Source organism: Poeciliopsis prolifica, unplaced genomic scaffold (genome assembly GCF_027474105.1).
Source record: "Poeciliopsis prolifica strain line A6 unplaced genomic scaffold, Auburn_PproV2 SCAFFOLD243, whole genome shotgun sequence".
NCBI classification, from domain to species: Eukaryota; Metazoa; Chordata; class Actinopteri; order Cyprinodontiformes; family Poeciliidae; genus Poeciliopsis; species Poeciliopsis prolifica.
In genome coordinates this window covers 32,526-47,658 of record NW_026562618.1, presented here as the reverse complement: position 1 = coordinate 47,658, position 15,133 = coordinate 32,526, and the positions used below count along the sequence as shown (strand labels likewise).

The window sequence follows — 15,133 nt, the reverse complement described above, 5'->3', positions numbered from 1 at the left end:
TTTTTAGCCTGTGTACCTTCCCTAATCTGTTTCAAGAATCACAATAGGTCACCTCCAAGACCATTATTACATTTGGATGAAATAGAGACGTCTGGCTGCACATTTGACTTTCCTGTTAGCTTGTCTACGTTATTATAATTTTGATGCATGATGCCTAAGTTGAGCAAGTGGCAATTGTTTTATTATTCAACTGTATTATCAAATCCCTGCAGGTTCTCCAGAGGCTCATTAAATCCAGAGGAAAATCCCAGGCCAAACATCTAAATGTGCAGATGGTGGCAGCTGACAAGCTAGCTCAATGTCCACCTGTGAGTTCCGCTTTGTGATCCTTTCTCATTTTGCTATCACATATATATTAGTTTAGTCTCTGTCTGAAAAACATATTTTGGGGGGAAATAGAAAAAATACACACCGACATATACATAGTTAGCTAGCAACAACACTAAAGCGTCAAAAACTAAAATGTTAGTATAATTTGACCCTCTGCAGATTGCAGTGCATCAAAACTGTGTAAATTTGTGACGGTTGCTGTAGATTTTGACTCTTTAAAATGAACAACTTTATAGGAGCTGTTTGACATCATCTTGGATGAGAACCAGCTGGAGGACGCATGCGAACACCTTGCAGACTACCTGGAGGCCTACTGGAAGGCGACACACCCGCCAAGCAGCAACCCTCCCAACCCTCTCCTGAACCGCACCATGGCCACGGCAGCCCTAGCTGCTTCCCCTGAGCCTGTCTCCAACCTGCAGGTACAGGTGCTCACCTCTCTGCGCAGAAATATGGATCTCTGGCCTGGCATGGACGGTGCAGTGGCCAGCGAGGGTAAAGAGGAGGAGCATGCTGTCTGAAGTCCAGCAGCAAGGAGCGGGTTGTGGAGGGGCGCACTCCAGTGACTTGACCCAAATCCCGCCTGAGCTCTGTAAACGTGAAGGAAGAGTGCCATGAAACCCTGTTTATTCTGTACATAAAACACAGGAGAGCAGCGAAGTACAAATGTTGGACTATGGAGCAAATTTCTCACGTATAAACAGCTATTTTAAAGAGGCAGTATTATGTATTTTCCAGGAATAAAACATCATGTTATAGCACAACTAAGGAACTCCTTTCCTGTTTGTTTGTTTTAAAATAACATATATATCAAATATGACTGAAACAAAACTTGACTTTGAAATGTAATGCCTTGAAATTAGTTGTCTGCCTCTTTAAAAACTCCTGCTCTTTCTGAAACTCCATCTTCAGGAAGTCATCCCAACATCGCTCTTCTATTAGTACATTGCATCTCAATGTACTTCGTTTCATTGAGAAGGAGCTCGAATAATGAGCTCAGCAGATGCGCAGTTCCACCAGGTGTTTGCTAATTCCTGCTTGATTTGAGTGGAGCTGTTCTGTGAAATGGAAGCTTGGAAACTCGAAAACAGAGCTGCCTTGAAGGCGGAGCTACGTCCACCCAGGCATTTTGCACAGCTGGAGACTAAAGGATTTCTCAAACAAGCATAAATAATCAAGGCAAGGAAATAACATTATAACATGACGTAAAGCTGAAAAAACATTAATTTTACGTAATACTGCCCCTTTAAAAACACCTAGAAGTAAAATGCTGTCTCCTCAAAACTGTGAAAGGCCTGTCCAGATCCCTCTGCCCTCAAGGCCCCTTCCACTGCAAAACAATCTGCTGCCCCAGTCTTGCCCCCCCCCCCCCACCATGTTAGCTCAGTGGCTTCGTTTCTCCTGCTCTGTGAGGAGAATCCACTTTGCTGTCCTCCTCCTCCGTGTTGCCATGGTACCAGTCCTGAAAACAGCAAGTCACATCCGCCTCTTCAAATAGAAAGGGCTCGGTTTGGTGGAGGCCGTCTCTAATGCTCTGGCCAGTCCAATTGATATGTCAGATGTGGAATTGGTTTTCTTGCTTCCTTTTAATCACTGCTGGTTAACCATTAACCGTAATTACCTGCAGCCAAAGTAAGAGCCCGGCTACTGCATGACGATGTAACACCTTGCAGATCTCTACTATAGAACCTGAAAACCATATTTACAAGAGAAAAAAGATCAAAAAATTATAAGCATGTATTTGTATTTGTGTAATTAGATTGAACATAAAGATGGTGCAGAATTGGCCTGGATAAGATCAGGAAGGTATTGGTGGGTATTTTGCTATAACATCAATCAGCCAGCAGGTGGCACTGCTGCATTGGTATAGTCTGTTCTCGTTGAAAATGGTAAGTTTCATGTCTTAAATTAACAAAATTAACATGTGCAACTGTGTAAATGTTACTCATGTTTGCACTTCAAACTGACAGTGCCTTGCAAAAGTATTCATACAGCTTCCATTTGTATTTGTCACTTTGCCACAAATCTCAATGTTGAGGTAAAGTAAAGCAAGAGTTGAAACCTTTTATATCTAAAATCTGAAAAATGTAGTAGAGGGTGTATTCAGCAACCTGGCATCACTATGTAATGAAAATGGGATGAGAAATATGATATTTCTTCCACTTTAAAATGATGGGCTACTTTATATTGGTCTGCCACTTTAAATTCCAATTTAATACATCAAAGTTTAGATTGTAAAGTGACAAAATGTTTAATAAAAATATCAACTATCCTGTTATGCTTACATAAACTGGATAGTACAGATCTACAGGCTATATTAGACATGTTCATTATAGTTTTGGCACATTTTTTTCTTTTTTAGATTTTTAAGATTTTAATCAGTTTTGTCTGTTTTGAGATTCTTTCAGATTAAGCTGTTTTAGGGCCTCTTGCCACTTTAAATCCAAATAAGCTGCTGCAAACAAATGCTCAAGTATCAACCTTACGTCTTTGAAAAGGAGAATTAGACCTCCTGCATAATAAACAGGAATGTAGCAAGTGGTTTCTGGAAGGTAAGACAACAACAAACACTTATTTTTTCCAAACACTAAGAAACATTTACATATTGCCAAAAAAATGTGTGGGTGTGTTTTAGCTCTTGAGCTGTTTAAGAAGCAGCTGAGACCCAAGTGGAAGTTCAAAATGTCAATTTTACTTAATGGGCTCCCTTTACATATTTTTGCAAGGCCATTGTAAAATTTGTGAGGACACTAAACACTAAGGATTTTGTTTGTATGCTGATGTTGCTAACCCTGCTGGTTCTCTACTCACAGTTTGGTTTGTGCATCTGCATGTCCTCTTTTGTTTGCATGGGTGTGACTGGCTGCAGGGCCCATACCTGGTCCACGGTGAGCAGAAGCGCGAAGGGGGTCTCACAGAGTGCGGTGGGAGCAGCACCTTGCATGACTACGAGACAGACTTGGGTGGGAAGCCTCAGCAGCAGCACCAGCAGCAGGCATACCTGCGCTCATCCCGCCCAGCTACGAGGGGTCAGCGGGAGAGGCCTTTCCCGGCAAGACACCTTCGACTCGGAGACCCAGGGCAGCCGAGACTCAGCCTACACTGAGGCCGGTGACTCCTGCATGGACATTGAGACCGACCCTTACGAAGAGCCCGATCCGTACCGAGGTGGTGGAGGCAGCCGCCTTCACCTGGCACAGCATCACGGTCGACAGGGCTCCTGGGAAGATGAAGGAGCCGAGCCGGATCAGGAAAACCTCAACCACCCTTCGATGCCGAGCCAGACGCAGCCGCATGGACGGGCCAAGCTGAGGGAGCGTTACTGCCAGGACCCCGTGGACACAGGTCCAACATGAGCCGCAACAAGAACCAGGACGACTGGGGGAAGGATGTTTACATCCGCTGAGCGTTTGCTAGGAAGATGCAGACTGAGGACTGAGGGAAAGGGGAGGATTCTGGTGGTAAAAGAACTGAAGTGTGGGTTTGGGGCCACACCCGTCAGGCTTACAAAAATGTGTTTACATCCCAGTAAAATATAAAGATATATGTCACCTGCCAGATGCCATTCTCATTGACTTCTTCTTGCAATCCACTGATTTATGTTTAGAAGTAAAAGTATAGATCTGTTTTGTTTTTCTTTTGTCAATACTGCATGAATATCATGGTTTCTATGCTGACAGCACAAGTGATCTGTCTGACCCAATCTCTCCTTCAGTTGTAGAGTGTGAAGGCTGGTAGGACTGTGGTCTGTCATGTCTGTCCTCTGCAGTCTTAAACAGGGTCTAATGTCACTAGCCACGTTTCCATTACAAATGTGTGCAAATCTTTTGTCAATATTCTGCTAATGTAAAAAAAAACAACCACAATTTCGCAATTGCAGCATTTCTATTAAATAAAAATAAATTTAAAATCATATGTGAATAAGCTAATTTAAGTGATATATCATAAAAAACCATGACAGAGGAGAAGTGGGAGTCTTATTTAGAGCAACAAGCCTCGACTACATCTGCAGAAGAGATTTAACACATTTGAATGACACACAATTTTTTTATGAAGTGTGCCGATGCACATTATCGAAAAAGAAAACAAAACCATCTTCCTCCTACCACTTCCTGTAGTCTTCTTCGGCGTTTTCTCCAGTAGTAACATCTGGCTGCAGATCACGTGACTCGTGTGACACGAAAGACGTGCTTCGATAGCCCCAAAACCTTTCATCGGAAAACGTTTGTTTTTTTTAAATCGCTGTGTTTATTTTTTTGTTGTAATTTCATTTTGCACAATTTTGTGTTTAATGGAAACGCAGCTAATGTTCCCATCTGTATATTGTCAGGGTTTCTCTACATTTTTCAGACTCACAGCTTTTCTCTTCCGGGACTTTCTCCTGTACTGGGAATCCAGAAGTCGTGAGTCTTTCACCACCTCTCTCTTATCACTCAGACCTTAAAAAGCTGATGGAGGAGTTGCCATATTTTAATCAAATTTAAATCGTCGCTACACTCATGACAGCTAGATCACAACAAAGATGTTTACTTCTTCTTCTTCTTCTTCTTCCCTGAGCTGGTTCAGCTTTCAGTATTCACCTGTGGCGCAACAACACTTATAGTTGTGAGAATGAAGTGTCCTGCCTTAGTCGCTCCCACCCCAAAACACCTTTAGTTCAAGAAACCTACAATCACAAGTGCCGGAATGTCTTGCCAAGCCATGTCCACCAGAGGGTGGGATGTCTTAACTCTTGTTACACTCGTTTTCATACCATGTCTTTGTCTGTGTGTGTCTCCTGGCTAATCTGCAGTGTAGCCCAATTATCTTGTTTTTTTCACAACAGCCTCATCGACTGCATTTCAGGGCTATTGCTCACATAATAAGTGTTTTTGTGTGTGAGGTTAATCACTCCCAGCTTCCACTTAAATTGCGACCTTTGTCTGACATTAAAGTCCACTCCCTTCTTACTCCTGATTTCTGTCTGAATTTGTGTTTGTTAGTTTTTTTTCTCCTAGTGAACATTTTTTGTTGTTGTTGTTTTTTTTTAATCTTCAGCTTCTGTGAGGTAGTAGGAGGAGCATTGTGACATGAGGAGGGCGGGGATAGGATCAACTTTGGTCTTTACTGAGTTATCTATAATTGAGAATCCATGAATGTCTTCGGTGGGCTGCTTTAGCCCACCTCTGTCTTCGGTTGAATAGATAAATATTAATGATCAGTAAATAATGTTATTGTTGCGTTATCGCAATTGTTAAAATGATAAGATGACATGTATCATTGGTGCCTGATTGTAGCTACATTTTTGCTTTTTCTGCCTTTCATTTTTAATTTGTGGATAAATTCGTATTTTAATTAAAAATTTAATTTAAAAACGTCACTGTTTCCAAGTCCACTGTTTTTCAAATTGAGGGCCGCAAGGGGCGCTAACAGGGCGTCAGAAAGTTACATGGAAAATGAGATTTAATAAATATAATCTGCTTTTCAATCATTTATAAATACATTTTTAAAATTACTGATATAAGATAGAAAAAGTAACCTTTTTGACCAAAGTGGAAATATTTAGGAAAGCCTTATTTGTTACGCTCAGCTTTCTAACTGACTAATCCCATTTAGCTGCAAAAACCTAAACTGTGGAGATTAAATAAATACAAATAGAAATAATACATATTTTCTTATCAAAAGAAGAGATTTTGATAGAAAATTTTTTGGTGATATGGACATCAGATTAAAAAAAGTCATATCACTTGAGAAACATTTTACACACAGAACTCATTGCCAAATCAGAAAGTATGGGACAGTATTTAAGCTAAATAAATGTAATAGTGAATAAAATGAGAAATAAACGTAAAGTCAGTGTTTCTTTACATATTTTGTAGTATTGTCTCTGCATTGGATAAAGTCTAAAGCTGGAAAGGAAAACAAACTGATCTTACATCTCATACTTGTCATGGAGCTTTGCTGGGTACAGATATCATCATTTCCACTTTTGTTTTGAACCAAAAAAACTAAACTAGGCATCACACCAGGCTAGACTTAGATAAGAAGCACATTCAGAGTGAGAATATGCAAGAGGATGTGGTATTTTTATTTGTCTAGTTTTTTTCGTCTGCAGCCAGATGACATTGCATGAGCGGAAATTGCAAAGTTGTGGCTTATGTTCAAACATTACCGTTACATCAGTGAGTCGAAGCAGCATAAATGCAAACAGGACACATCAGGATCTTTGAGGTGTTCATTTATTTCTTTATATATTTTTATTGAAAGTATTTCCTTGTTGTTGTTTTTTTTTCATTATCACATTCCAACAACAAACTCCTTTGTGTTTTACTCAGATTGTAGGAACATTTTTAGGTCTCAAATCCAGCTTTCAAGGTTCAGTGTCCTGCAACTTTTAGATCCAACTTTCCTCCACCTGTGCTAAATGTAACTTTTTTGCAAAACAATTCCTTTTCACCTGGAAAACTATAACAAAAAAACAATTGTCTCATAAATATAGACATATGATTTCTGTCCAATTGTTTTCTATTGTTGTTGCCTGGATTGCTTTTGTGCATATTCTTAGCAGGAAGATTGGATATTGATTGTTCATGCTTTGAGAAATAGTTTTGCTTTATTTAGCCCAGTTTACCTATTGGGAGCACTTAATTTATCTTGATTAAAAATCAGAGGATGTTTGTGGTCCGAATTACTATGAAATGTACATACAGTAATATTTAAAAAAAATTAATAAAAAATTGGCACTTTTTGTTCCAGCTCCTACTTTTAGATTTTAAATTACCTTTTTTTTTTTCAAAAAGCAAGAAATATTTATTTGTAAGATTATTTGAAATAAATTGCAAATGTGTGAGATAAAGAAGCTAATTTATTATTTGCATATTTACTAAATGTTTCCCTTTCACCTGGACAAATATAAATAAAACTCAATTTTCTAACAAAAGATAGTAATTATTATTTCTAGAGTTATTATTGTTGTTGGTTGCGTGAAGTTATACTTGAAGCAAGAATGTCCAAAGTCTGGGGGCCAATTATGACTTTGTGCGGTCCTTGATGATAAAATAATCTTACAAAGAAATTTTAAAGTGAAGGTAAAGGTAACATGTTTCTGTCACTACTTAATGTTAGAGTTGTGGTAATAAGGGAGGCGATACAATAAAATGCACATCACAACAAATAATAAGAAAAAAAGAAAGACACATGTTCTTTTAACTTTAAAATTTTAAGACAAGCCTCTAATAAAATCCCAATAAAATCACTGAAGTTGTACCGGTGACATAAAAAAAGTTAGTAAAAATCTAAAAGGTCACATGTCATCCAATAAATACAAAATTGTAAATTTGTTTGGGTTGTTGGAAAACACCAATAATCCCAAAAAATATAACAACAGATATTTGGACTGGAGTGAAATTTTACCTTGGAGTTTTAGGAAAAGACGGTAAACTACACTTATATTTAGTTGATTTAGCTTGTTGTAAATGTTTGAAAACAATAAAACGTGGTAATCTGTTGGATAACTTTTTATGGAGAACTCTTAGAGGAACTGCAGGTAAACTCCAGGAAATGCCAAGACTGTTCAAAAAGTTTCAGGGGAATTCTCTTTGATATGTTTTTGCTTTCTGTTTGTCAGTTCCTCAAGAACACACATAGGAATAAACAGTATCACTTCCCCTTTCCATATATGGGATGGAATTGTCTTTACGTTGATGGGTTACGTCGGTTCGTCGCTCATTTCGTCGGCTCGACAGCAGAGACGTGAAGGTGCCTTCAGGGACCCTCGGCCAAGCTCTGATACTTAGCTACATAACAAAGTAGTTAAATATTTGACTGCTTTGTCAGATATTTACAGTGCGAGTTTTGGGGGGTTTTTGCACGTTTCTGTTTTTCTTTTTTTTTGTTAAAAAATGTTATATTACCTTATAAAATTCAAGAAAGAAACAATCCAATTATAAATACAAACTATCCACCTTTGGTATTTCACAATCAATAAAGCTAGTAATTCAAACGTTAAGATCTGTTCGAAGCTACATTTTTGAAGAAAATTATTTTAAAAAGCGACTTAGTGATTGCTGTTGAAGTCAAAAACTTCAATCTTCGTCCCATCTGTCCACCAAAATTTCAAGGAACTGCATGTAAGCTTAAAAATGACTGTTTTTTGGGAAGTATGTCTTTGTTGGTCAGCAACCTTTTATAACAGGTTGAGGTTATAAATGCTCTGGTTGTGTTTCCTGAAAACCCTTCCCCAGTGTCTTTCACGAGGCGAGGAGACATTTAAATGACAAGCACTATCATACAGTTTCTGAACTGATTATCTCGATTTAAATTCAGCTAAAGTTAATTTAAATCTACAATTCTCCTTCCTACATCTTTGTGTACATTAAATGAAATCAAAAGCTTACAGTCCTGTCATAACATTTTGACATTCTCAAACTGTAAGCACAATTTATTTTATTTAAAAAAGCACATTTTTTCAACACTAAATTAAAGTTTCATTCGGCGTTACTTACCCAATCATATCATCAAAAATGTGTATTTAAATAGCATTTGATCATATTGTAAGCTTCAGGCTGAGCTGTGTCGTTCACCTGTTTCTATACCACTATTTCCCACTGCCATTAAACGCATCACTTCAGTGAAACACCGCGGGGGTTTTCAGAGGCGCCTCCCACTATGGCAAAAAGCGAAGCAGAAACCGGTATAAGATGCCGAGGCAAAAGCTTCATGAGTCAGTCAGGTGTTGATTGAAACTCAAGTTTCTCTTCTTCAGGATTTGTTTTGTATTCAGCGCTTCATACATTTCCTAAACATACTATTATGGGGTTCCTGTTGTCCAAGATGATGGCGGTGTTCGGAGATAAAGGTAAAAAAACATTTTCCATTTTTGTGTTCATATAATCTATCTATTATAATATAACAGATACCATTTTCCATTGTTATTTTGTTGTGATTAAACGTTTTTGGGTGGTATATGTTTTTCGTGTGTGATTTTGTGAGTCCAAACATTTGAAAGTACTGCTGTACTGTGATACCATCCAGTCTAGTACACATGACATCTCTACCTTATCTTATCGTATCTTGATCTGTCAAATGTTGAAATGGCAAATGTTGTGCAGCGCATTCAGTCTGAGACTGCAGAAGCTTATTGACTGCATTTGTTTTCTCTTGCAGAGCACAAAGTCATCATAGTGGGTTTGGATAATGCTGGTAAAACAACAATCCTCTACCAGTTGTAAGTTATCTCAGTACCTTATGCAGATCCAGTCTGCTCTTAAAGTTGTTTTGGGCCTAATTTGAAATGTCTACAATTTCAGCTTGACAAAGGAGGCCGTTCACACGTCACCCACCATTGGCAGCAACGTTGAGGAGATCATTGTCCGCAACACTCACTTTATGGTTTGGGACATCGGAGGGCAGGAGAGTCTGAGGCCAGCTGGTACTCGTACTACTGCAACACAGAGGTACAGCTTTGCTGCGTTTCACAGGTTGAAAATTAACCTTTTGAGTGTCATCCAGGGCAAAAACCAAAAGCTGACTGATGGCCTATACTTTACAAGTTATTGCTCCTATATCTGTGATGTAACACATCATAAATGGTTGCCTTTACAGATTGTCATTCTGGTCGTGGACACTGATCGTGAAAGGCTGACTGTGACCAAAAGAGCTTCACCGTATGCTTGCACATGAGGTATTGCTTTACTTTAAATCTATGAAATAACTGACGCCTATTTCTTTACATAGCTCCACTGCAATGCCTTAAAACAGGTGTTTGAAAATAACTTCTTTCATATAAATCTAAAATTGTCTTTGTATTTGACTCCTTGACGTAAAGCTATTGTTTACTCTTCGAGTTTATGCCGCACGTTTGAAACCCCCGCCTTCAGTGAGTGCGTGATTGTGTTGTGAAAGCAGAACCAGTTCTGACAAACCGAACGTGACGAGGAAGTTTCCTTTTCGGCTATCTGAGTCAGCGTCTTAAAATGTTCCACTGAGACAGCTCAATGCTGGCATCTGCGTTTCCACAATTGTGTCCAAATCTTCGTCAATATTTTGCAGATGTAAAACCCCCACAGAATTTCACAATTGTGGTGTTCCCATTAAATAACAAATGGAATTGAAGTCGCATGTGAATAAGCTTGGTCATGTGATATTATAAACAGTTACACGTGATATCTTTATTCAGCCATGGTGCGAGCACTCATCATCTATCAGCCCATCGGAGGAGATGTTTGCATCTTACTCAGGTGTTTGAGTGGAAATCCCCATATATTTGGGAGTGTCTACTTGAGCCATGTTTTGGAGATTGTACTCTGCAATTTTACTGAAGAGCTTTGGATTTGACACGTTTGATTGACACACAACTTTTTATGAACTGTGCGATGCTGTGAGAGCAACAGACATACAAGAAAAACCAAAACAAACCATTGTCCTCCTACTACTTCCTGTCATATTCTTTGTTGTTTTCACCAGTAGTAACATCCTGCTGTTGATCATGTGACTTGTGTGATGTGAAAAAAGTGCTTCCAATGCAGTTTTGTGAAATACATCTATTTCAATGTGGCTGAAAAACCATCCTATACTAGCACAAAAATCAAATTTATTTTGTAATTTCAATTTCAGCAGTTTTATGATTAATTGAAATGCAGCTACTGTTATTTTTGAGTTAAAATTTTATAACATTCCTCATTGGTTCTTCTCTTGTTTTTTTTCCATGTAGGAGCTACAAAATGCTGCCATTCTCGTTCTGGCTAATAAACAAGACATAAAGGGCTCAATGTCAGCAACAGAGATCTCCCAGTGCCTCACGCTCGACTCCATCACAACGCACTCTTGGCATGTACAAGCCTGCTGCGCCCTGACTGGAGAAGGGTGAGTACATACCTCAGTTTAAGCCAGTAATACCAGATTAGTTTTCCACCTCTTATTGAAAGGCTCTTTCCTTTCTCCTCCTGCAGTCTTCCTGCCAGTCTGGACTGGATGAAATCGCACGTTGTGGCAAACTGATGCTCCCTCGGGTGGATCAAACTTGTCTGAAAAGAAAAACTGAGCCAACGTCCGGTGCTAGTCAGTATGTATGATCAGAGTCAGTATGATCTATTGGGCTGGTGTAATTGCATCTCAGGCAGAGCCGACTCACCACTCATGCTTTGTTTTCATATGGGAATCTGCAAAGAGCTGCTTGGATTCCTTCAGAATCACATTGAACAAACGCCTTAAAGGTTTCAGGGCTGGTTTTTGATTGTTGTTATTGAATATCTGTGTCATTGTATCTTTATATTGCAATTGGGATATATTTGATTTTTTTTTTTGACAAAAACTATGACTGTATCTTCTTAGAAAGATACATAATAATGTAATCCCTTTATGCATTCATGAAATTTCTCAGGTGTTGTTGTGAGACAACAGCACTCCCCTAGCAAAAATACATGAAAGCCTTTGAAATACGTTTTTAATTAATGCAGTTGCATAAAAAAATCCAATTTGATGAAATTTATTTAGTGAGTAAAATTTGCCTCACCCTAAGACAAAATGACACTTGACACCCCCAATATTTCCTGTAAAGGAAATGCAAATGAAGCTCTACCGAGGTTCATATCCTCTGCAAAGTTAGAAGAACAAGTGAAGATATCATTTCAATTAAGGCTGATGTTTGTCAGTCATCATAATCAAGGAAATGGCTACAAGAAAATAGTTTCTTCCCTAAATAAAAAGCCTAAAATAGCTGAAACTGTGACCACACCCAACATTATCTTACCATTACATCCAGTCAAGATGATGGCACATGTGGCTCACTGTTTAAAAACTCCTTCATTATTAGGAGCACCACTTATTGCCTTAACTGTTAAGCTGCAAACTAATTGCCCTGAATTTATTTTGTCGAGTTTACAACTTGGTGCCAATAAGTTTTAAATCTATACTTTAACAGCAAACCGATAAATAAGATTTGTCAGATTTTGTCTGTTTATAATGTAGATAATCATGAACTCATTTTGACCTTTGACTGTTATTTATTTAGTTCTTTAAGTTCTTTCCATTCTTAGAATTTAAAATCTTTTCTAGATAAAGCACTTGCCTTTTCCAATTTTACAAGCAACTTTTCATGCACATTTTAGCAGATGCCTGTTATAACAGTTAGCCTCTAATGAAATTAATGTATGTTTACATGATGAGAAATTCCTGTGGCCTCTTCTTTCTCAGTAACTCTGCAACATTGATAAAAAAATGCTGAAATCTGAGTTATAAAGGTAAATTTTGTATTTTATCTCACATCTGAAGGTGTTTTTATATGTATCAAAGCTCTCTAGTTTATTCTGTATATTATAGAAAAAAACTATTTCCTGGTCGGGAAAAGGAGCTGGCTGCTAAAGAAAATATGTTATATTTAAAATGTAAATACTGTGTTTTGTCAATTGTTTTTTAAATAAATAACAATATTGCAACTTGCTGTGTGTGAGTTTTGGGGACTACTGTTGGGCATCCACAGTTAACTATACACTATATACTAGATTCATTAGTATATATATATAATGTTCAGTTCAATCCCATATATATATATATATATATATATATATATATAAAAAAAAAAAAATTCCCTTCTCACCCACCGCGGGTGGTTCTTATCCTCTGAGCTCGGGTCCTCTACCAGAGGCCTGGGAGCTTGAGGGTTCTGCGCAGTATCTTGGCTGTGCCAAGGACTGCACATTTCTGGACTGAGATGTCTGATGTTGTTCCTGGGATCTGTTGTAGCCACTGCTCCAGTTTGGGGGTTACTGCCCCGAGGGCACCGATGACCACAGGCACCACTGTGGTCTTCACCTTCCAGGCCCTCTCCAGTTCCTCCCTGAGGCCCTGGTATTACTCTAGTTTCTCGTGCTCCTTTTTCTTGATGTTGCAATCACTTGGTATTGCTACATCTACCACAACGGCTTTCCTCTGATGTTTATCCACTACGACAATGTCTGGTTGGTTCGCCATTACCATTTTGATATATATATATATATATCAAAATGGTAAAATATATATATGGTAAAATATATATATATATATATATATATATATATATATATATATATATATATATATATATATATATATATATATATATATATATATATATATATATATATGGAATCCAACTGAACATTTTTCTGAAATTTCTGCAACAAAAAATGAAATAATAATAAATACTATTATTCATTTACAGATAAATGACACTTATAGCTCTTTTTCAAAGCAGTGCTATTCTGATTACAGCTTGATTATACAATCAATTAAAAAGACACTGTGATTCGTGAAAATACAACAAGAAAAAGCTACCGAAGGGGGCATCCGGATTTGAACCGGAGACCTCTTGATCTGCAGTCAAATGCTCTACCACTGAGCTATACCCCCGTCCGTTCAGTACGGTGGCTAGCTATGGCTTTTAACAGTTATGGTTACGGATAGAATTGAAACTTTATTTTGTTGTTAATACATGTAGTGTGAACAACAAAGTTCACTTGGTAAGTAGATACGTATTTTTCTTTTATTTTGATATGGAATTTTGAACTGAGAGCTACACAAACAGTTAAGCTAGTACCTAGCCGGCTAGCAAACTGGCTAGCTGTAAGCGCTAGCTAAAAAAATTGCTATTCCACCTTTAGAAACCAAGACTACATCTACTCAATTTTAAATCAAAATATTATATTCTCAAAAATAGAGTAGCTCATGTAGAACGGAGTGTAGGATTCTTGAATGTGTTTTTAAAAAACAGATTTAATGGAATACACCGAAGCCATTGTTTGAAAATAATACAATTTCAGCGTGAACTGTATTATTTAGACTGACTGTTGAATCTTTAAGACGCAAAATATAATAATTTGTCCATTCACCCAGCTATTGTCTTCCACTTATCAGCAGGTTTTAGCGTTAACAAGTCCAAAAGGAAAACCCATACCCAGAAAATTCAGTCAAAGTAACAGTAACAAGTGGCTTTAAAAAGCATAGTAAAACCTAAGCACCTGCGTTTCAGCAGTGTCAAAACTGTAAGAAATCAATTGACGCCTACTTATTTCGCATTGGGTTTAAATTGGGGAAACCCTCACTGCATTTTGGTGAAAGTTGCCTGATAAAATCACATCAGTGAGTCAGGGAATGAGTTGGCATTACAATAAAAGAGCCTGAAGCTGACAAGTCCCTATAATCTCTTCATTGTAGATTTTTTTGAGACTTTGAGTGATGCAGACCAGCTCTTCAATTGAGACTACAACCATCACTGACATCTTGTGGCTTAAACTGTAACTGCTTCTTTAACGTGTCACAAATAAACAATATCTATCTAGTTCAATTTTGACGTTACTTTTATTTTTTGATGGAGTTATTTGGTTTTGTTTATGAAAATTCACGTTTAACTTCTATATAATCATCACTGGCGCCATATCGGTTTGTGTAATGTTGTGCTCCTCATGGTGCATCTTTGCAGCAAAGCATGAATAGCGTGTGTGTTGTGGAGTCTATCCAAAAATGCTTTTAGTTTGGTTCTTTTTTTATGACCCGACAGAAAGATCAATTGCAAAATATCAGAATTGCTTATACTAATCCGTGAACCTTCTTAAATCTGATTGAGATGCTGTGCATGAATGGCCTCATTAAATAGGCCATATGTGCTCAAAACCTCTCCAATGTGACAAAGATCTGCAAGGAAGTTCTGGTCAAAATTCCTTCAAAATAAATGCAAAAGACTCCTTGTTAGTTGTCTGCGTAAGCCGCTGTGGTTTTCTGTTCTTGCACAGGAGAACAGAAAACATTTTACACATTTATGAGACAATAAAGTGAAACAAGGAGACCTTTC

The 15,133-nt window shown here is 37.9% G+C and overlaps 1 non-coding gene and 2 pseudogenes across 1 annotated transcript; 2 read left to right on the top strand and 1 right to left on the bottom strand.

Annotated features, from left to right (window-relative positions):
* The window catches only part of LOC129357351 (voltage-dependent L-type calcium channel subunit beta-1-like), a 39,752-nt pseudogene extending 35,866 nt beyond the window's left edge, over nucleotides 1-3,886 (top strand).
* Nucleotides 3,887-9,043: 5,157 nt separating this feature from the next.
* On the top strand, nucleotides 9,044-12,743 carry LOC129357347 (ADP-ribosylation factor-like protein 5B; annotated as a pseudogene).
* Nucleotides 12,744-13,623: 880 nt separating this feature from the next.
* On the bottom strand, nucleotides 13,624-13,695 carry trnac-gca (transfer RNA cysteine (anticodon GCA)). Its single transcript has one exon. It is a non-coding gene; the product is annotated as a tRNA-Cys (tRNA).
* Between the last annotated feature and the right edge of the window lie 1,438 nt (nucleotides 13,696-15,133).